The sequence below is a fragment of the Zonotrichia albicollis genome, chromosome 15, assembly GCF_047830755.1.
Source record: "Zonotrichia albicollis isolate bZonAlb1 chromosome 15, bZonAlb1.hap1, whole genome shotgun sequence".
Classification (NCBI taxonomy): Eukaryota; Metazoa; Chordata; class Aves; order Passeriformes; family Passerellidae; genus Zonotrichia; species Zonotrichia albicollis.
The window spans coordinates 15,023,483-15,044,281 of NC_133833.1; the positions used below are offsets into that span (position 1 = coordinate 15,023,483).

Below are 20,799 nucleotides of genomic sequence, written 5' to 3' on the forward strand. Positions count from 1 at the left end.
CCTGGGTCACCTCCCCAGGCCGGGAGAGCCCATCTGGTGTGTGCCACCCATCAGGGAAAGAGGTGCTGGGAGTGCCCAGGCTGCAGCAGGAGCCGTGGTTTTGTTTGCCAAGAGCTTGGTTTTTGTCTAACACACACATGGGGTGAGCCTTGGTAAGAAGGGGAGTGTGGGGGTGATGGCAGTGGGTGTGCACACAGATCCATGCTCTGAGCTCTCCCCTCCATCGCAGTGACCCCAGCTCACACAGGTCCTGCTGCCCTGCCTAATGCCTCTTGTTTCCTGGCAGCCAGGAATGTGCCAAACATTGCCAGCCTGAGATGGAGAGAGCTGCTGGGCAGTGCCAGAAGGTGCCCAGTGCAGGGGGGCTGACATGAGGGTGTGATGGGGTCCTGTGCTTGCTGTGAAGCTCAGGGAAATCCCTGGGGTGGGTCTGCATTGGGACAGGAGCAGCCCAGAAACTGCCCAGGGCCCTGGGGCAGGGTGATGAATACGTGCATGTGTGATGAGTGCATGCATGTGCGTGTTCACATGTGCAGGGGTGCACTGCGTGTGTGTGCATGTGGAAGTTGTGTGCAGGCACCTTGTACCCTGGAATGCACACCCTGTGTGTGTCCGTGTGTGTGTGTTTGTGTATCCGTGTGTCTGTGTGTGTGTGTCTGTGTATCCGTGTGTCTGTGTGTGTGTGTGTTCACAGGCTGTGTCTGTGTGTGTGTGTGTGTCCGTGTGTCTGTGTGTCTGTGTGTCTGTGTATCCGTGTGTCTCTGTGTGTGTGTTCACAGGCTGTGTCTGTGTGTCTGTGTGTGTGTGTGTCTGTGTGCCTGTGTGTGTGTGTGTGTGTGTGTGTGTGTGTGTGTGTGTGTGTGTCTGTGTATCCGTGTGTGTGTGTGTCTGTGTTCACAGGCTGTGTGTGTGTGTCTGTGTGTGTGTGTGTGTGTGTCTATGTGTGTGTGTGTGTGTGTGTGTGTCTGTGTGTCTATGTGTGTGTGTGTGTGTTCACAGGCTCTGTGTGTGTGTGTCTGTGTGTCTGTGTGTGTGTGTCTGTGTGTGTGTGTCTGTGTGTCTATGTGTGTGTGTGTGTGTGTGTCTGTGTGTCTGTGTGTCTGTGTGTGTGTGTTCACAGGCTCTGTGTGTCTGTGTGTCTGTGTGTCTGTGTGTCTGTGTGTGTCTGTGTTCACAGGCTGTGTGTGTGTCTGTGTGTGTGTGTGTCTGTGTGTGTGTGTGTGTGTCTGTGTGTCTGTGTCTGTGTGTCTGTGTGTGTGTGTCTGTGTGACACTAGCTGTGCCCGTGGCAGGGACAATGCACAGTCCTGCAGGCAGGTGTGACAGGACATGTGTGGGGTCTGTGTGTGCGGAGGCTCGTACCACATGCAGACAGACAGACAGACAGACAGACACCAGGACCTGCTGGCACCAGGGGCACGCTGAGGCACAGGGGTCCTGTCCCTGGAGCTGTTTCCTTTCCCCTGGCAGTGACAGCTCAGGGCAGCGCTGGCTCTGCCCCCAGGGCTTCCCCAGCAGCCTGTCCCCGTGCCCTGTGCTGTCCCACAGGCTGTGTGACCTCGTCACTGCCACCGAGTGGAACCTTCCCGAGATCTGCCCGGGCTGTTTATCAGTGATATCAGCTCCCCTGGCTGCTTCAAAGCTGATGGTGCTGCCATAGGTGTGACAGCGACAGCTACAGCCAGGAGTTTCCTCCTCTCTGAGATGCTTGGAGCCACCTGAATCCCTGTCCCTCCCTCTCTGCTTTTACCCTGCTGTGGATGGATTTTTATAAAGCAAAGTCCAGGGAAGGCACCCCCAGAGCAAAGCTGTCCTGGACACTGTTAAACTCACACTAACTGCCACCATGGTTAATCTGTACCAAGGTCAAAGTCACAAATTGGCAGGTTAGCTTCAGTTCCAGGCTGAAATTACATCATCAATTAATTAAATCATCACTTTGATATGGAAAGAAAACTGGAGAGGACCCAGTTCTCGTAAATCCTGTGCAAGCCTCGGAGACAGTGGCTCTGTGTTTTATTTGGAAGAATTTGAGTGAAGAAATTCAGATCCATAGTGTGACAGTGAGAACAGCTTATCACCCAGTGCCTGAGCCATAACCCTGAGCTGAGCTGGGCACTGCCATGGCCATGGTGCCCCCAGCAGAAGTTACAGCTCAGCATTAACCTCTGCTTCCACAACCAGGGCTCTGAGGCTCCCCACATACCAGATTGACTGATGACTATTGCAAGTTTCTCAGGACTTTGAAACCCAAACCCCACTTTAATTTTATGAGTAATTTTATGGGACAATCTTTAGGGCTGTGAAAGCTGGAAACTTCTCCTTCAGGTGCCTTGACCTTATGGCTGCTCATCCACCCATGCAGGAGCCCCTCTCCACTTTCATCTGATCACCCTCGAATTCAGAGCTGTGAAATGGATGGGCTGACTCCTAGCTAATAAAAATAGGAAAAAAGGAGAGGCAAAGCCAAAGATAAAGGTGTTGTGAGCCCTCCACTCCCTCCTGGATTCTTTGGAAGATTCTGGAGCAGGGATTGGTGCCTGAATCAGCAAGCAGAGGGTGAAGTCCTTCAGGCAGGAGCTGCTCCCTGCTGGCTGCCCATGGGGCAGGGGCTGGCACAGCCTGCTCCTCCCAGCTGGGATGGGATGCAGGGCTTGCGGGGGGGGGGGTGCAGGGCCCCTGAGTGGGGGGCAGCTTAAGAGGATCTCCATCACCATGGGCTGCATGGGGTTAAAGGCAGATTGCACTCCTGGCATGAGTAACTGCTGAATTCCCAAGCTCCAGCTCTGCTGGGGGCTTGTGTTCTCCTCCCATGCAGTTGAAAGTGTGTGTCTGTGTGTTTCTCCACAAGGAGAGGACACTGAACTGGGAGGAGATGCATATATGCTGCACATGGAAGCAGGGCCAGTCTTGGCTCCAGCCACAAGGGAGGTTTAATCTCTTTAATCTGTTCTTCATCTTCTAGAATCGATGTCTGCACACCAGGGTGACTCAATTCAGTGCCAGGTACAGCATTACAGAACGGGGGCTTGTCCCCCTCTGCCATCCACCAGGACCTGGCACAGGCACCTCTGGGTCTTGCTTGCTCCCAGATAATCAGTTCCAGCACCATTTCCCCATCTCTGGCTCTGTGAGCAGACACAGAGTGCATTCCTCAGCCTTTGCTCACCCTTCTCCATTGACTCTGGCATTACATCCACTGACAATTCACATCCACTGGCAGCTTCTCCTCCACCTGCCCAGGAAGGAACCTAAAAATGCAAATGCTCCTTTCTCCCCAAAGCTGCTCTCCAGTGAGGGGCCCAGCCACGTCTCTGACAACAACCAGCAACGTGTCATTTGTTTTTATTACTCCAGGAGGGCAAGCTGCTGTGCGTGACCAAGGAAACCGAGAGCGGGCTGCCCTTGTGAACTTGCTGAGTGCCTGATGGAGATCAGGAGAAGAGAGCTGGGGGAGTAGGGAAAGCATTGCTTCTCTCCTGCTTGTTGGCCGAGGCAAGATTGATTGGCTGCACTGGCGAGAGCACAGCGCACATCAAGGTAGGCACGGAATTGTGGTGAGCTCTGGAAAACCAGCAGCCCCGGGGATGGACTTAATGTGAGCCACACAGGGGCTGGGTGCAGGTTTTGTGTGGCTCCCTGGGGCAGGGAGGGGACAGGAGATGAGTCTGACATGGAGCACAGAGGCTGGGCATGTGACAGAGCAGGGCTGGCCTCATTCTGCCTCCCTTCTGACGGCTCCAGCAGTTACAGCCAGTGCTGGAGAGAAAAGGACACTCCTAGGATGCAATTCACCTCCTCAAATCAGCCAAGAGGTGTGTCCAGAGGCTGCCTCCCTTGCCAGCTGAAGCCCTGCCCAGAAGATGGGATGCTCCCAGGCAAAGGGCAGGCCTAGGAAAGGAGCTGAAGAACAGGGGGGTGGTTGGGAGGCAGATTTGGGACGGTGATGGGAAATGGGAAAACACCACTGGCTCAAAGCCTGGGCAATGGCTGGAGGTGGCTGTAATCACATGGTGCCATGCACAGGCCAGCTGGAGGGGTGGCAGAGGAAGAATCAAGGTGAAGAGAGGAGGAGCTGGAGGTGTTTTATGGTAACAATGTTGGTTTGGTACCAACAGTTCAGTTTTGCATGATGGTGATGGCTCCAGTGCTATTGCCCACTGACCAATATTCAAACCAGAGGCATTTCCATAAAGGACATGAAAACTATTTTTTGGATCATTTTTTTCTTTAGAAAGCTTCAGAAATCTGCCTTGCAATTTACCTAAATTTAATGCTTTCAGCCTTCAATTTCCTAAACTGAGGGGGGGATAAACATTCAGTTTAAGGGGGAAGGTTAATGCAGCAGCATTTCCCTGCTGCTGACCTCCACCATCTGAATCTCACCACACCCGAGAGCGAGCGCACAGCACGGCAGGAGCTGGGGTGTTCGGGAGGCCGGGGGTGCCTGGGTGATGGGGGAGGCCGGCTGGGAGCGCCGTGAGCGGGGCCGGGACCCGCTGGGCAGCGCCGGTGCCTCCGCCTGCCCGCGCCGCTGGCCCGGCAGCTTCCTCTGGCAACGCCTTGCGCAGGCTATTTTTGTGCTGTGTGAAAAAGCGAGTCCTTCTGCGAGCCGGGGGAATGCGGCGTGGAGAGGGAAAGTGAATTAGTGAAGGTCACAGGCGGAATGTCGCTGTGCTCTGAGCGCGGGGGGCTGCAGGGGATGGCTGGGATGGGCTGGGCTGGGCTGGGTTGGAAAATGCTCGTGGAGCAGCTCCACGTTCCAGCTCTGCCTTGCCGGGGAACATCCCGGCGCCAGGGCCCTGCCAGCACGGGGGAGAGCGCTGGCTGAGCGCTCCTGCTGCTGCTCGCGGGTGTTGGTGGAGCATCAGCCGCTCCACGGGCTGTACACACGGCACAGAAAGTGATGATCGCGCTCGCCCGCTAAATCACACACAGCCGGGCTGCAGGGGAAACCGCTCTCATCCTCAGCAGCAAAAGGATCGTTCAAGGGAGAGCACCGACAGCTCCTGAAGGCGAGGACCAGCCTTTAATCCCTGCTGGAATCATGAGGGGAGCAGTGCCCAGCACCACAACCCCAGGACACGACCAAACCCCACAGTCATTGCTGCAGCATCCCTGTGCCCACGCTTTCCCTCCAGAGCAGCGCTTTCCCCCAGAACAGCAGGGAAAGGTGGACGCAGAGGAGGCCGTGCCTGCACATCCCTGCCGGCAAATGGGAATTCAGGAGCTGGACCGCGCTGGGGCTTCCCTCGCTCGGTTCAGCAGAGTGAAAAGTTGGGCATGGTGCTCCTCCCCTCCGTGCGGGGCTTGGAGCGGGGATGGGAGCCCGGGAAAGGGGAAAGGAACTGGGTGGGAGCCCAGGGAAGGGCACAGGGATGGAAGCCCAGGGAAGGGGAAGGGCACAGGATGGGAGCCCAGGAAAGGGCACAGGGATGGGAGCCCAGGAAAAGGGGCAGGGATGGGAGCCCAGGAAAGGGAAATTGCACAGGATGGGAGCCCAGGAAAAGGGGCAGGGCACAGGATTGGAGCCCAGGAAAAGGGGCAGGGCACAGGATTGGAGCCCAGGAAAAGGGAAATGCACAGGATGGGAGCCCAGGGAAGGGAAATGCTCAGGATGGGAGCCCAGGGAAGGGGCAGTGCACAGGATGGGAGCCAGGAAAGGGCACAGGGATAGGAGCCCAGGGAAGGGCACAGGATGGGAGCCCAGGAAAAGGGAGATGCACAGAATGGGAGCCCAGGGAAGGGGAAGGGCACAGGGATGGGAGCCCAGGAAAGGGAAATGCACAGGATTGGAGCCCAGAAAGGGGAAAGGAATAGGGATGGGAGCCCAGGAAAGAGGCAGTACACAGGGATGGGAACCCCGGGAAGGGAAGGGCACAGGATGGGAGCCCAGGGAAGGGAAATGCACAGGATTGGAGCCCAGGAAGCGGAGGTGCGGATGTCCCGCCGCTCCCGCTGCCGCTGCCGCGCCGCCCGCGGCTCCGTCCCGCAGCGCATCCCGCCCGGGTACCGCTGGGAGCCAGCCCGCTCCCGGCTGCCTCCTGCTTCAGGGGGACGCCGGAGGCTCCACTCCCATCGCTTGCCCATCTCGGAGCAGATTTATGAGCCTCCCCAAAGCTCTCCTGCGGCCCTCCAGGAAGGCTGGGGCTGGGGGCTGGCGGGGGGGTGTTTGCGGGGAATTGTGAATCCACTTTCTTACACGGCTGCGTACCACTGTGCAACGGTAATCCCCTGAGCAGGGTGAAACGGAGGCCTAGCTACCATGACCTCCTCTGTAGGTTTCCATGGATACCATGTACTATAAATAAAAAAAGGAATTTCAAACCAGTTTTCAATCCTGCTTAGTGGGAATAGGAAACCTCTTTTGAATTTAGTTTCCTATCTCACCTTACGGGGGTTATTTTGCAGCCTGTTTGAAACAAATAATTACCCCTTCAGCCAGGAAATTACCACCAATCTTACCTATTTACTTCCAAACACTCGGCTAATTAGCACATTGGGGAGAGCTGCCTATTTGCACGCTGGAGATGGGAGGCTTAGTGTCTTTATTTTGGTGGTGCTGGGAGAAAGGACGCGGGGCCAAGGGTCAGCGAGGGGCGTCAGAGCCCTCCGAAAAAAAAAAAATAATAAAGAGAGCAGGAGAGCTGTAAAACTGGAAGCGCCGAGATGCCGTGTGAATTAGCGTGCGAGAAGCCCCGGCAAAAAAGGGAATATTACATCTGCATCCTTTTGCAATGAATCAGAGTCATGCTGCAGATTTTGTCTGGCATACTGGGTCTCTGGAGGATAGAAAATAATTTGGTCGCAGCAGTGGGAGGTGTGTGTGCGTGGAGAAGGGAGTTGCTTTCCAACAGCCTGCTGTGGTGAGAACATGCCTGACACTTCATTCCTTTCCAGTTAATGCAGCGAGGCCGGGAGGAAACTTAACCCTCTAATTGCTAAAGTGTACCGGGGACTTGGGAAAGTCCTTGGGAAGCGCACGGGGCTCCCGGGGTCGGTGTCCCCTGGCAGACAGCTGAGGGATTTGCCCAAATGGCTGCTGCTGGGGGCAGGGGAGATGCTAATTCGAACCAGGCGCTGGCCGGGGCACACAGAGGTTGTGTTTGTCAGCCCTCGGGGCTGGCAGTGACGTCCGGCCCGTCACAAAGCTGGGTCTGAGCCAGCTGGACATGTGCTGGTGCCTCATGGAGGGGTCTCAGCTCTGGAGTTCCCAATGGTTCTGTGCCCGAGCTCAGCGCTCACTCCCTGAGCCCAGCACTGAGAATCCCAATGCTTTCCATTGCTTTCCCATCACCATACCCATGTTATGTCCCCCCAGCTCCCCAGAACTGAGAATCCCAATGCTTTCCATTTATTTCCCATCACCACACTCGTGTTATGTCCCCCCAGCTCCCCAGCACTGAAAATCCCAATGTTTTCCATTTCTATCCCATCACCACATCTGTGTTATGTCCCCACAGATCCCCACACAGCTCCTGCTGCTGTGGGCACCCAGCACAGCCCTCAGGGCATGGTCCTGGCAGGGGTGACCCACAATTTCCACGGCACACAGGCTGGGCGCCCCATCTCTGCAGCCCCATCCATCTGGGTGTGCCAGGGCTCTGCTCCTCACCTCTGTCCCTCCATGCTCTCTGGGAGGTTGTTCCCAGCAGGGACAGCCACCAGCAGTGCCCTGTCCCTTCACCTCTCCCACCCCACAAAGCACAGGGCTGGGCCTGAGAGAGCATCAGCTCTCCACAGCTGGAAAGGAGGAAGAAGAGGAGGAGGAGGAGGGATGCACAAAGCACCTGGGGCTCAGCCAGAGCCTGGTGAGCTCTGCTCAAAGCTTGTCCCCAGTGCTCAATAGCACAGGGTGATCATGGGCGTCTGACGTGGAGCCTGTTCTGTGCTGCCCTCCCGGAGCTCCTGATTAGCATTTCCAGGACATGGATGCTGTGTGGGATATACGGGAAGGCTCTCATAACTTACAGAGCAGCAATACATCACCCTCAGAGAAGGGCCCATTTCAGCTTCATAGCAGAGGCTGCCGTTTGCTGGAGTCAGGTGTCTCGTTCCCATTGAAATTCAACAGGAGTTGGAGTCTGCTCCCAGGGCTTCTCTGAAAGTCCCAGACTTAATTAGTATTTATCTTAATTAGGGGGATGTTACCTGCTCTGGGAACCTCACGCTATCTGCTGTATTCATCCCCACAGCATCCTGGGAAAGGGCTCGCAGCCCTTTCTGCAGTGAGGGACTGAGACTCATGGTGGCTGCTGTGCCAGCAGGGAGCAGAAAACATCTCTGGGGGGCTGAGAGGGTCACAGCTCTGCCCCCCTCCCCTTCTGGTCCTGTTCTCTGGGGACACCAGGTGGGAACACACAGGAGACCAGAGGGATGGGTGCAGCAGGAGATGCTGAGCCCCCTTTGCCTGCCTGGGCTCGGGGAGCATTTTCGGGGGAGCTGGGTGGCCACAGAGGTGGCCCAGCCCTGGCCGTGCTCTGGAGCACCACTGCTGCTCGTTCACCATCTTCAGGCCAGGCCACACATCGCAGGGTGGAGGATGGGAGGGTGGGGAAAGGAGAAAATCAGCGCTGTTTTTTTTAAAAAAGGAAAAAAATCCCCAAAGTTACCGGCTTGGGAAGAGCTTAGAAACCTGATCTGGTCCGAACCATGACGAGCCAAGAAGGACAAGCCATGGGGCTCTCTTGGCAAGCAGATCTCACCCACACCCTCCTGCAGGGGTGGGGAGAGGCAAACGAGTCCAAGCAGCTCCGAGGTGCTCTTGGCACGGCCCTTCCAAGGGCAGAGCAGCTGAAACCCGAGCCCCTGCTGCTCCAAGGATGGGGTTCCCCATCACGGTATCCCTGTCCTCCCCTCTGCCTGCCATGAGGGATGGGCCAGGATCCCCAGCTGGGCTGGCAGCCCCAGGGAAGGGTTTGGAGCAGGAACAAGCCAGCTGTCCCCTGGCAGAGCCAGCAAACGCGGTGGCCTCCCCCGGGTGCTGCAGTGGGTGGGATGCAGGGCCCCGGGGGTGGCGGTGCCGTGCAATGAGGACTTTGGGACACAGGGGGGACCTCCAGGGGTGTCCTGGGGATGCTCAGGGGAGGCATGAGCCAGGGATTAGGGACACAGTGGGTGCTGACATGAAGAAAGAGAGGATGAACATCTCCCCCTGGGAGAGCTGCCTCAGGCAGGCTGTGCTGGCTGATATCTCAGCGGGCTTTGGGCCAAGGGCTGGGTGCAGGAGATGCTGAAAGGCAGCAGGGAGCTCAGGGCTGGCCCACAGAGCGTGCTGGGCATGGCACAGGCAGGGCTGGTGCCTGGACAGGGGCAGGAGAGAAGGGACAGGGTGGGATGAGCCATCGGCAAACACCCACCAACAGTGGCACAAGGAGCAGGGACAGCAGGGACAGAGGGACTGCAGGGACAGCAGGGACAGCAGGAGGCTGAGAGCTGCCACATCTGCTGCCAAGTGCCAGGGGTCAGCCTGTAGCTGACCTTGGGGACAGTTTTGGTGGTCTGGTGACAGTGACTCTGTCCATGGGTCAGAGAAGGTGTCTGAGCTGGCCTGGCTGCCGTGGTGCTGAGCATCCAGCTGCTCACCAGGAGCTCAGGGAGGGGACAGCAGGGGACATTGTTCCTCACTGGACCTGAGGCCACGTCTTTCTCCAGCTCTCCTCCGTTAACTGCACATCCTGGAGAGCAGGAATGGTTTCCCAGATTTGTTGTGAGCTGCAGGGCTGGAGTTTGAGAAGGGGTTGGGGTGGAAAGGTCTCTTGAAGGGAACAAATGTGGCTTCATGGTGAAGAGAAAGGAGGAGTTAGTCACTGGGGGTGAATAATCCCAAAATTCTGAAAAATATTATTATTTAGTCCCAAAACTCTGAAAAATTAATTATTTATAATGAAAATATTATTATTGAGAAATTGGTTCAAGACTTTGAATGGTCATATCTCCCTTCTCCTCTTTGCTTTATTCACTCACCCCGGGAGAAAAATGTCAAAAGTTTCAGAAGGGAAGGGAAGGGAAGGGAAGGGAAGGGAAGGGAAGGGAAGGGAAGGGAAGGGAAGGGAAGGGAAGGGAAGGGAAGGGAAGGGAAGGGAAGGGAAGGGAAGGGAAGGGAAGGGAAGGGAAGGGAAGGGAAGGGAAGGGAAGGGAAGGGAAGGGAAGGGAAGGGAAGGGAAGGGAAGGGAAGGGAAGGGAAGGGAAGGGAAGGGAAGGGAAGGGAAGGGAAGGGAAGGGAAGGGAAGGGAAGGGAAGGGAAGGGAAGCTCTCAGGAGCTAAGGGTTGATGCTGAATGGCCTGATGAAAATCCCTGGAAATGTTAACATAGTAGAGCTGCAATTAGGAGCCATATAACAAATAACATGGAAAATAACAATATATATATAATACATACAAATATAATATAACAAATAACATGAAAGCTGTGTAAAGAGCATTCCCTCCAGGTCCTGGGGACACAGCAATACAACAGGTGGCCCTGAATTTAATACTGCCATTAAACAAGCTCTTTTATTCAGCCAGAAGAGATGTGGTGGCTGCAAAGATGGACTGTGCACACTTTCATTGTGCTCCATGCAGGGCTACCCTCACCTGGCTCGGTATTTCATGGAAGGCTGGCCTGGCTGAGCCTGTGGGCTTCAGAACCATCCACAGTGTGCTCATGTAAAGTTGCCTGAGCTTATGGAAGATTTTGAAGGCCTGGATTCCATGTGTTGAGACTGGCACCATATCAGAGGAACAGCTGAGTATATGGAGCAGGGAAGCTACGTGTAAGTTATCCAGCGAGGAGAGAATCCGCCTGGGGCTGCAATCCTGGCTGCTGGGATGGGGAGGGGAGGCAGCACGTCCTTCCTCTCCCTGCAGGCAGGCTTTGTGGGGCTTTGCTCCACGAGAAAAAGATTTTCCTGTGAGTGGACACTGTCCTGGGCAGCTTTGTCCTGTTTATTTGCAGGCCAGGCCAAAGCTGGGGCTGTGTGAGGCTGGGCAGGGAGGCAGGATTTGGTGTCTCCCCTCTGCTCTGGGACTTTGCTCTGGCTGCCATCACAACTGGCTCTGGGGCCATAGGATATTTAGAAAATGTAATTTAAGCTTGGCAAGCACTTCCCTCTCAACAAGGTTATCTCTTCTTTAGGGTGGCCAGGAGGGAGAAGCTCCTGCCCAGAGGAGCTGCCTGTCCTGCTCAGGGGGAAAGACACCAGGCCAATGCCTTCAGCCAGCACCTGGAAATCCCTGGAGGCAGTGCTAAAGGGATGGAATTTCCTTACCAACTCCCAAGCTGCTCTGACAAAGGTCCCAGGAACAGCCAGGTCTGCAGAGGGCTCCTGCCCCACCAGCAGAGATTTCATTCACCCATGTGGAGTTGGAGCAGAAATCATTGCCCTGTCCAGTGAGCTACCCAGGCTCACTGCCTGCCCCACTGCAGGAGGCACTAAGGCAGGAACAGCCAGGGCAGAGCCCAAAACAGCTGGATGGATTTGGTGGTGTCTGGAAGGGTTGGAGCAACCCAGGCTCCCATCAGGAGTGGTGCTGCATCACCAGGATGGGCAAGGAGCTCACTGGATAGACAAGGAGCTCACCTGGATGGGCAAGGAGCTCACTGGATAGACAAGGAGCTCACCTGGATAGGCAAAGAGCTCAATGGGTAAGGAGCTCACCTGGATGGGCAAGGAGCTCACCTGGATAGGCAGAGAGCTCCCTGGATAAACAAGGAGCTCACCTGGATAGGCAAAGAGCTCAATAGGCAAGGAGCTCACCTGGATGGGCAAGGCACCATTTCTGAAGCCACCTATGAAGCAGTGGTGGCTGGAGGGTGCCTGGGAAGGGAGGGGTGGGTCTGCAGGCAGAGCAACAAGCTTTGTGACAATGAGATTTGAATTCCTGCAAACACCACAAGCCCAGCTGAACTGGTGTTCCTGGCACCTCTGCAGGACTCCACAGCATCCTGGCACCATGACCAGCACAGAGCTGCTGCTGGGGACAAGCTGAAGCCTTTGTCCTTCCTGGGTGAGTGAACAAGCTGAAGACTTTGGGTGCCGCCACCAGCACCCTTCTTTGTGGAGCAGCTCACCCTGGCCACCAAGCCAGGCTGCTCCTTCCCCAGAGCAGTTTGGGGAATGGATTTTCACTGTGGCCCAACTCAACTGGGCTAAAAGAGCTGCCTCACTCCTCTGAGCTCTTTGGGAAGGCTCTGGGGCTGGGGCTTTTGCTGTCCTTACAAGGGGCCACCAGGATGTGTGAGTGGAAGTGAGAAATGAGATTTCCCAGGAATAAGCCTCCTACATGGAGCTCAGTGGCATCTGTGAGCGGGCTCGTGGGCACCCCCAGGATCCACGTGAGTGGGAGCAGGGAGGTGTCTGCAGTGGGACCATGTCCTGGTGATTGCTCAGAACCTGAGGGTCAGTTCAGTGGGGTGTCCGGGCTGATCAGAGAGGCGCTGTGGGCCTGGGTCACACAGCAGAGCTCAGCAAGGGTCTCACAAACAGAGGCAGAACCCACCCTGAGCACTGAGAGTTCCTGAATTGGCTGACACCTCCCAGGAATTGGGTAATTTTGTGACAACCCAACGAGGACCTCTGCTGCAGAGCCCAGCAGTGACCAGAAAGGTGCCTAAAAATAAGGAGCTTGCAGGGAGAGGCTGCAGGGAAGGATGTCAGAGCCTCCCTGAGGCGTTAGGCAGGCGGGGGTGTCACCGTGCCCTCGCTGGAGCCGTGGGCAGGGCTGCACATCCCACCTCACAAATGACAGGCACAGGCAGGAGTGGAGGAGGCCTGGCAAAACAGCTCCAGACTGGCACACCCTGGGGCTTTTATACCCACCAGCCTGGGCCCATTTGGCTCCCAGAGCTCTGGAAGTCCCAACTCCAGCTGGTCCTTTCTGGGCTGCTCCAGGGGCTGGGGAGGTCAGCTGGGCTTTGTTTGTCTGAATGTTCTGATCTGCAGCGACCTGGGCTGGTTGAAACCTCACAAGGGATGCTCTGAAGGAGGAAACTCCTGCCTACACCTACAGGAAGGTGTTTCCAGCTCCATGTGGGTCAGCATTGTGCTGTGTTTTCTTAGGCATCTGCGTATTGGGATCTCTGCTGCTCAGAGTGACCCCAAGATGTGCTAGAAAGTCTCTTTTCCCAGCCCAGCCCTCAAAGAAGGAGTAACAACTCTTCATTTCTCGGTCTCAAGGTTGTTTATTGCATCTTATCTATAAAATTCTTTCTTCTGCCCTGCCAAGGTCCCGCAGGACAGTTCCAGGAACTCTGCCTGCCCCAGGGCAGTGTTATCTTTTTATACTAAAAACTACATGTACAATATTTACAATTACTTTCCAATACCTATCACCTATGTTAGACAGTGAGCTTCTACTCTAAACCAATCTGTAAATGCCACCATCACAGTAGAAGACGGAGGCCAAGAAGAAGAAGGAGAGAGGCTGGACATGCTCAGATTCCTCCATCTTGCCTCCTGAACCCTGATACCAAAAACCCTAAAATCTACTTTTCCACCCTGTGATAACTTCACTAATATTCCACTTAAACTGTTGTGGCTTGCAGATCTTCATACAAGGTTGGTAATTTGCTCCATGGGTCATAATCAAACCCACAGGGGCATCTTGGGCTCTGTGCCAGGGTCTCTGAGCCCCCTGGCAGGGGTCTGGGCTGCTCAGGACAGCCAGAGGGATGTCCTGGGTTCTGACATCTGCTAAACAGTGATAATCCTCCTGCTGCAAAAGCCCAGGTCTGAGTGTTTGCTGCAGCAGGAGAGTGGCTTGGAGCCCATGCCATGGCTCACTTAAATCCATGCGAGACTTGAGGGGTCTTGGCAAAGGAACAACCTCAATCAAATTCGGAAGACAAGGGGGTGTTCCCATGGGCCACTGCCTGGGAGGGAGCCCCCAGGACCTGAAACAATGATCGTTCCTTTGCCATGGAACTGCAGAAACAGGTAATATATAATAATCCAGATTAGTTGCTAAGTGCCTCCAGGAGGCAGGATTTGTGAAAGGAAGAGTCTGCAGCACTCAGGATCTCACCAGCAGAAGAGAATGGCCATGAAGGTGCCTTTGCAAGTGTCTGTCTGGTGTTTGAGGGTGAATCATGGCAGTGGCCATGAGAAACTCTCCAAGGGCCACAGGAGCAATGCTCCTGTGCACAGGAAATGTCTGTGAGTGTGCACCACCAAGCACCATGATTAAAGCACTGAGCTTACTAATTCTGGCGTTGTTTTGGCATAAAGCATTTGCTGCGTCAGTGGATGTTTGAGTTCACACACACAACATGAGCAAGAAATTGGTATTTCGTACGTCAGGTTTGTTTTTGCTTCAGAGAACTGGTCAGGAATGGAAATTTCTTCTTGAAGACGTTTGAATTCCCAGTTATTTGGGTTCTACACAAGTCAGAAATTCTGATGAGCTTTCAGAGGCAAAGCTTCTGCCCTTCATGGGAGTCGGTTGGTTGGGCACAACAGCAGGGCTCAGCAGCTCAGGGCACCTGCTTTGGTTCCATCCTTGGTTTAAATTGGAATCTGACCATCCCTTGTTCCTCTTCTGTCCCTGGGGCTTTCCTGCCTGCTCATCTGGAGAGCTCATTGGGGCTGGGTGGTGCCCGACCCAGGGGAAGCACCAGCTAAGCCCTGATCCTGGGCTGAACATGGAAAAAACCCCCTGGACATGGGGAGCAGCATTAGAGACAAGATCTGTGCTCTTCTCTCCAAAAACACAAAGCTATGGAACATTGATCTGCTTGTACTGAAATCATTGTTGCTTTTGAAGTAGCTCTACTGGAGGCAATGCTTGTGCCTCCAGGGCCTCCAAAAAAGTAGAGGAGGCAGCAAAAAAATCGATGGGGGTTTGGTGGAGGAGGTTTCTGAGCTGCCTTTCCCAGTGCTCCTGGCTGCTGGCAGGAGTGTTTGGGGTGACGGGTGCCCTGGTGAGGTGTGGGCGCTCTGCCTCCATCAAAGGTGGTGAGCAACACCTGCAGAACAGGGCTTGGGGAGCAGAAAGAGAGGCCACAAGGTTGAGGGTCAGTTTTCCCTTTACAGGAAGGAGGTGAAGAGTCTGACTCCTGATTCCTTTAGGCAGAATAACCAAAGGAGCAGGGGTCACTGCAGGCCAGCAGTGTTTGGGTGGGAGCTGTGTGTGTGTTTTGGGGAGCCGGGCAAATGCTGAATCAGAAACAGGTGTCTTTGTTTGAAGATGCACAGAGATCAGCCCCTGTCCTAATGTCCCTCCTTGCTGCATCAATAGTCAGGGGTTGCAAAGTGCTGGTCCAGCCCTTCCCAGAGGGATGAGGGGCTGCAGGATCCTCTCTGGCATCCCTTCCCTGCTCCTTCCCTGCAGGCACAGCAGTGCTGGAGCCCCAGGGCCTGGTGGAGAAGCAGAGCATGTGCAATCCTGCTCTGTGTCCCTCCCAGCCTGTGGGATTTGGGCTGGGCCCTAACCCCAGCCCTCAGCTCTGCCTGGGATAAAGGGAGTTTGTTTCTGCCTGAGCTCATTGCAGTATCTCCTGCTGGCAGACTTTCCAATTAGGGAGCCAAGTGGGAGTCAGGAGAGACCCCAGGGTGGATTTCACACTCACTCTGTATTTATATGTAAACCTGGATGCAGGGCTGAGCTGCTGAGTGGGAGCAGGAGCACGGAGGGGGAGAGGCCAGCCTGCAGAGCAGAGGGCTCTGTGCAGCTCTCATTTGCAGAGTGTGGGGGACAGAGCTGAGAGAGAGGCAAAGTCTGCCTTGTCTCTCCCACTGCCGCAGCTCATGGGCTCTTCCCAGAGCCTGCTTGTGTCTCCCAGAATGGCACTTGAGCATCTTTGAGTGACAGAGATGGCAAGTTCTGCCCTGGTGACAGATTGGAGCATCCCTATGTGCCCCAGCACCCTCCTGGAGCATGGCCTGGCTCAGGTGGGCTCTGGCCCTGCTGCTTCCACCCTTGTCTCTGGCATTGCAGTGCCCCAGAGCTGAGCCCCAGTGTCCCTGCTGTACCCCAGCATTGATGTCTCAGGGCTTTAGTTGCTCAGAGTGACCCCAAGATGTGTTAGAAACTCTCTTTTCCCAGCCCAGTGCTCGAAGAAGAAGTCAGAGCTCTTCATTTCTCAATCTCAATGTTGTTTATTGTTTCTTATCTATAAAACTTTTTCTCCTGCTCAGCAAGACAGTCAGAGACACTCTGCTTGACTTGGGGTGGTGTTATCTTTTTATACTAAAAATTACGTGTACAATATTTACTATCACTTTCCAATACCTATCACCTATGTTAGACAGTGAGCTTCTACTCTAAACCAATCTAAAAGTGCCAACATCACCCAGAAGATGGAGGCCAAGAAGAAGGAGAAAGGCTGGAACATGCCCAGATCCCTCCATCTTGCCCCCTGAACCCCCACTCTAAAAACCCCAAAATCTATTTTTCATCCTGTGATAACTTCACTAATATTCCACCTAAACTGTTGTGGCTTGCTGATCTTCATCTAAGGTTGGTAACTTGCTCCATGGGTCATAATCAAACCCACGGGGCATCTTGGGTTCTGTGCCAGGGTCTCTGAGCCCCCTGGCAGGGGTCTGGGCTGTCCAGGACAGCCAGAGGGATGTCCTGAGTTCTGACATTGATGGTGCCCAAGTGTCCCTGCTGTACCCCAGCACTGATGGAGCTTCTGGCCCACAGAGGGGCCAGCAGAAGCTGCCCAGCAAGGGAAACAAGGGCAGGGGAAGAGGGCACAGCTGAAGGGCGCATGGAGCACAAGCAGGGGCAGGGAGAGGCAAGGCTGGGACACTTTCCCTCCCAGCCTTCCCCATTCTCTGCTCCCCTCTGTTTCCATTGGGTGGGACCCTTTCAAACTGCCAAAAAACACTGGCCTTCCTCTCTATTAAAAAAAAAGAATATATATATATATATATATATATATATATATATATATATATATATATAATGAAGGCAAACAGCTGTGAAGTTAAAACCTGGAGGGAGCAATTCTTCCCTGGCCAGAAAGAATCAAAGTGTTGCCTCTGTGAGCGCCCACAATTCAGGGGGTGTGTGAGTGCCCCCAAAAAGGGGGTTCCACACTGCACCATTCTGGTCACAGGCTCACACAAGGGCTGTTTTCCAGGTGCTGCTGCCGTGCTTTAAGGTGTGATTATGGCTGCACAAACAGTTCCACTGGCTCAGCTGCTCCCTCCCCTCCTTCCCTTTGTCTGGGAAAAGCCATGTCTCTCTGAGTTTTTGCTGGCATCTGAGCTGGATGACAACTCCTGGAGATCAAAACACAGCCCTGGTGGGTTGGTCACTGCAACGACAAGGTTTTGGTCAGCTGGCTGGGTGCTGAGTTAAGGCAGGTGCTTTGTTAAGCTTGGTTTAGCTGGTTTGCTAAGAAAAGCACCTCTGGGGTGGCAACAAGGACGTGCAGGCTCAGCACCTGCTTTCCAGCTCCTTGTTTTGCAGCAGGGGAGTGTTTGCTACCTGGCCATGCTGCTCCTCACTGCAATAGGGGTAACAGGATTTCTCAGCTTGGCAGGTGTGCTGGGAAGATAAATTCAGCAATATTTGGAGGGTATCACAGGACTCCAGCTTTCCTGCGAGCCACAGCATTTCTCATGCACGCCACTGAACTGCAGCTACCTCTCATGAACAGAGCAGGAGGAGACACCTGGGGGGGCCTGAGAAATCCAGGAGAGGATGAGCAGCACGGGGAATGTGTGCAGGGATTGCTCATCCTCCCTCCCAGCTGAGAAGCAGGGGCATGAGGCAGAGGCAGTGGCTTGAAGCAGATGGATGGAAGCAATTTTTCAAGGAACGTGCTGTGGAAGTCCTTAATAAAGGGCATCAAAGCATTAGTGTGGATGCAGGATCGTGGAAAAGGAACCCGTGGAAAAGCAGGAGCTCTGCAGACAGCAGCTGGATCAGGAAGATCCAGGGAGAGACTGGGAAGGTGCTGTGGGAAGCAATGTGTGTTTTTCTCATTATATCCCAGGGAAGGATGTGTAGGAGAGATTCTTTCCCCCCAGCTGCTGGTGCAAACATGGCCAGGGCAGGGCAGGCCTTTGGCAGAGCCACCATTCTCATGCAAAGCAAATTTCAGACCCTGAGGTGCAACACCACCTAGAAAGAGGTGGAATCCAGGTGCCACCATCATCCTGGGTCCTGCAGGGTGACACCCATTCCAGGAAGGGCTCTTGGTGTTCTTTGGATGAGCAGGTGTGGAACACAAAGCTGAGGGGTGCAAAATGCGCTTCCAGCCAGGCTCTGCCTTCATTTTGTGGTGTTGCAGCTCAACAGATCATAGAGGAGTTTGGGTTGGAAGGGATCTTAAAAACCACCTCATTTCATCCTCCTGCCATGGCAGGACACCTTCCACCATCCCAGGCTGCTCCAAGCCCCATCCAATCTGGCCTTGGACACTTCCAGGGATGCAGGGGCAGCCACAACATCCCTGGACAAGGGTGATGAAGGGAGGCCCAGGAACAGCTGCTCAGATGGATCCCTGCCATGTTCAGGTGAAGTGGGGCAGCTTTGGGGCTGGACAGCACTTCACTGAGATGTTACCTGGGGTTGTAAGATGAGGTGTCACAGACATGTTTTATGAAAAATCCTTTCCTTAGGATTTTTCCTCCTGAGAAGCTGAGAGGCCTCAGTTACAAAATGTAAACAATGGTTATCTGCTGCTGTGGAATGCAACAGGTGCATCTGTGATTGATCTCATGTGGTTGTTTCTAATTAATGGCCAATCACAGTCAGCTGGCTTGGACAGAGAATCCGAGACACAAACCTTTGTCATCATTCTTTCTTTTTCTATTCTTAGCTAGCCTTTTGATTAAATCCTTTCCTCCATTCTTTTAGTATAGTTTTAATATAATATATATAATAAAATAATAAATCAAGCCTTCTGAAACATGAAGTCAGATCCTCATCTCTTCCCTCATTCTCAGACCCCTGTAAACTCTGTCACAATGAGGTAAATAAATGTGATGGTCAGAATAGGATTCACATCCATTTGGGTGTAAAGCTGTCCCCTAAATCTTTGTCTGTACCTAAAATGGCCTCAAAGCAAGGGTGATCTGTGAGCCTATTGCTGATTGCCAGAGCCAAATCAGAGTCCTGGGGAGGCAGCAGGCATGCAGAAAGCAAGCTGAGCCAGAAAGCCCCTCCGGAGCCAAAACCCCAGGAGCCGAGAGGAGACTCTGGCATCTCCTGCAGGCTGAAGTGGCCCCGGCTGGGGCACGGTGTCCCTGCCGAGGAGCAGCAGAGCCAGGGCAGCCCTGCATTGCTGAGGGGCCGCTCGCAATTAGCGCGGCTCTGGAGAGCGGCCAGCAGGGCCTGCAGGTGCCGGAGCCTCCCGGGGCACGGGCACGGCCGCAGCTGGGCCCCACCTCCCCGCTCTCAAGGGCACTCCCAAAAATAGGCTGCGGCTGCTGCTGCAATCACCTTGGCCAGAGACCCTGCTGACACAAATCACCCTGGCAGGGGCGGCAGGAAGAAAACACCGTGATTTGCACAGGGATGGGAGCAGAGCCCGCAGAAGGGTGATGGTGGTGACAGCCTGCCTCTGCACACACCCAGTGTGCCTGCAGGGGTAGTTCTGCATCACTGCATGGTGGGTTTAACAATCCTGAGCCCACCAGTGTGTTTTATTCCTTCCTGGTGACACCAACTCTCCCCCAGCACTCCTGGCCCCACTGGATGCGGTTTGGCTGCCCTGTCTCAGCACCACAGACCTGTTTTGTCACACAGCCCCTGGCAGGAGCACAGAGCTGCCAGCAGCAGGTGCTGAATGTTGCTTTCCCGCTGTAATTAGCAGGCTGAGCTGCTCTCCTCAGCTCTCTGATCTCTGTTTTCATTGCTCTCTGCAGCTCGGGGAAATGTGATAGGCAATGTGCAGGGTCTGGTGTCAGCAGCAGGCATTGCTAAGCTGGGCACCTTAGCAACAGGGACAGCATGAGGGGGGACACTGCAGGCACAGACACCTCTGGGTGGGCACCTTGCTGAGGCAACACCTCAGTTCCAGCTGCTGCACAAGTTCCAGGAGCATTAATGACTCTGTGGAGGAAAAGGAAGGGTGTTTGGGCTGCAAGAACCACTGGCTGTGTCCGTGGCAGGCATTTCCCAAGGAGCAGCGTGGTGAGGCTGGCTCAGGTGAGCCTGCCTCCTCCACAGCCACTAAAGCTGTCCCACAAGACACTGCATCACTGTTTTTCTGCAGCAGGCACGGCCTGACTCATCTCTGGGAGGCATCCTCCAAAATGTCACTGCGAACAAACCTGCTTGGGTTGTGTCACTACCTGCTGGGGCTCAGCTGAGGGAGGAGAGAGGCAGGCTGCAGGGCAGGCTTCCAGCCTAGCTGCCATCCCCACTGCTCTCCCTGCATGTCCCCAAATGCCTCCAGGGAGCTGCTTGCCCTCCCAGTGCTGCCTTGCCTCATGCCCTGCTGCTCCCTGGGTGTGCCCTGAGGCTCTCCTCTGTCTGGAAATTCTTTAGCTGTGACAAAAATCCACTTGATCTGACCATGCCTGTGGGACTGGGAGGGATGGAGGACACCTTTGTGCTTCATGTGGAGGATTTGGAAGGCCTGGACCTTCAAGGCATATCATTGAGAAAGGCTTTGTTCTCTCAGGAGTTCAAAACTGTCACCTCACTGTCCCCATTCACACAGGTCCCACAGCTGACCTTTGGGGCTCAGAAGCCAGAAGATCTTTGGCCCAGAAGCCACCAAAGTGGCCCAGAAGCCACCAGGACACTTGGCAGATGGCTCTTAGAGTGGTTTCTTTTCCCATCTTTCCTTGGAGATATCCCTACCAGGACAGCCCTTCCCTGGTCCATCACCACATCTCTGAGCTCACTGCTA

At 54.6% G+C, this 20,799-nt stretch overlaps 1 long non-coding RNA gene across 1 annotated transcript in view; it reads left to right on the top strand.

Annotated features, from left to right (window-relative positions):
- The first annotated feature begins 2,822 nt into the window (after positions 1–2,822).
- The window catches only part of LOC113459968 (uncharacterized), an 88,728-nt gene continuing 70,751 nt past the window's right edge, over positions 2,823–20,799 (top strand). Inside the window, exons 1-2 of the long non-coding RNA XR_003381571.2 lie at positions 2,823–3,005; positions 3,357–3,539. This is a non-coding gene — a long non-coding RNA (uncharacterized LOC113459968). The remainder of the gene's footprint in view (positions 3,006–3,356; positions 3,540–20,799) is intronic.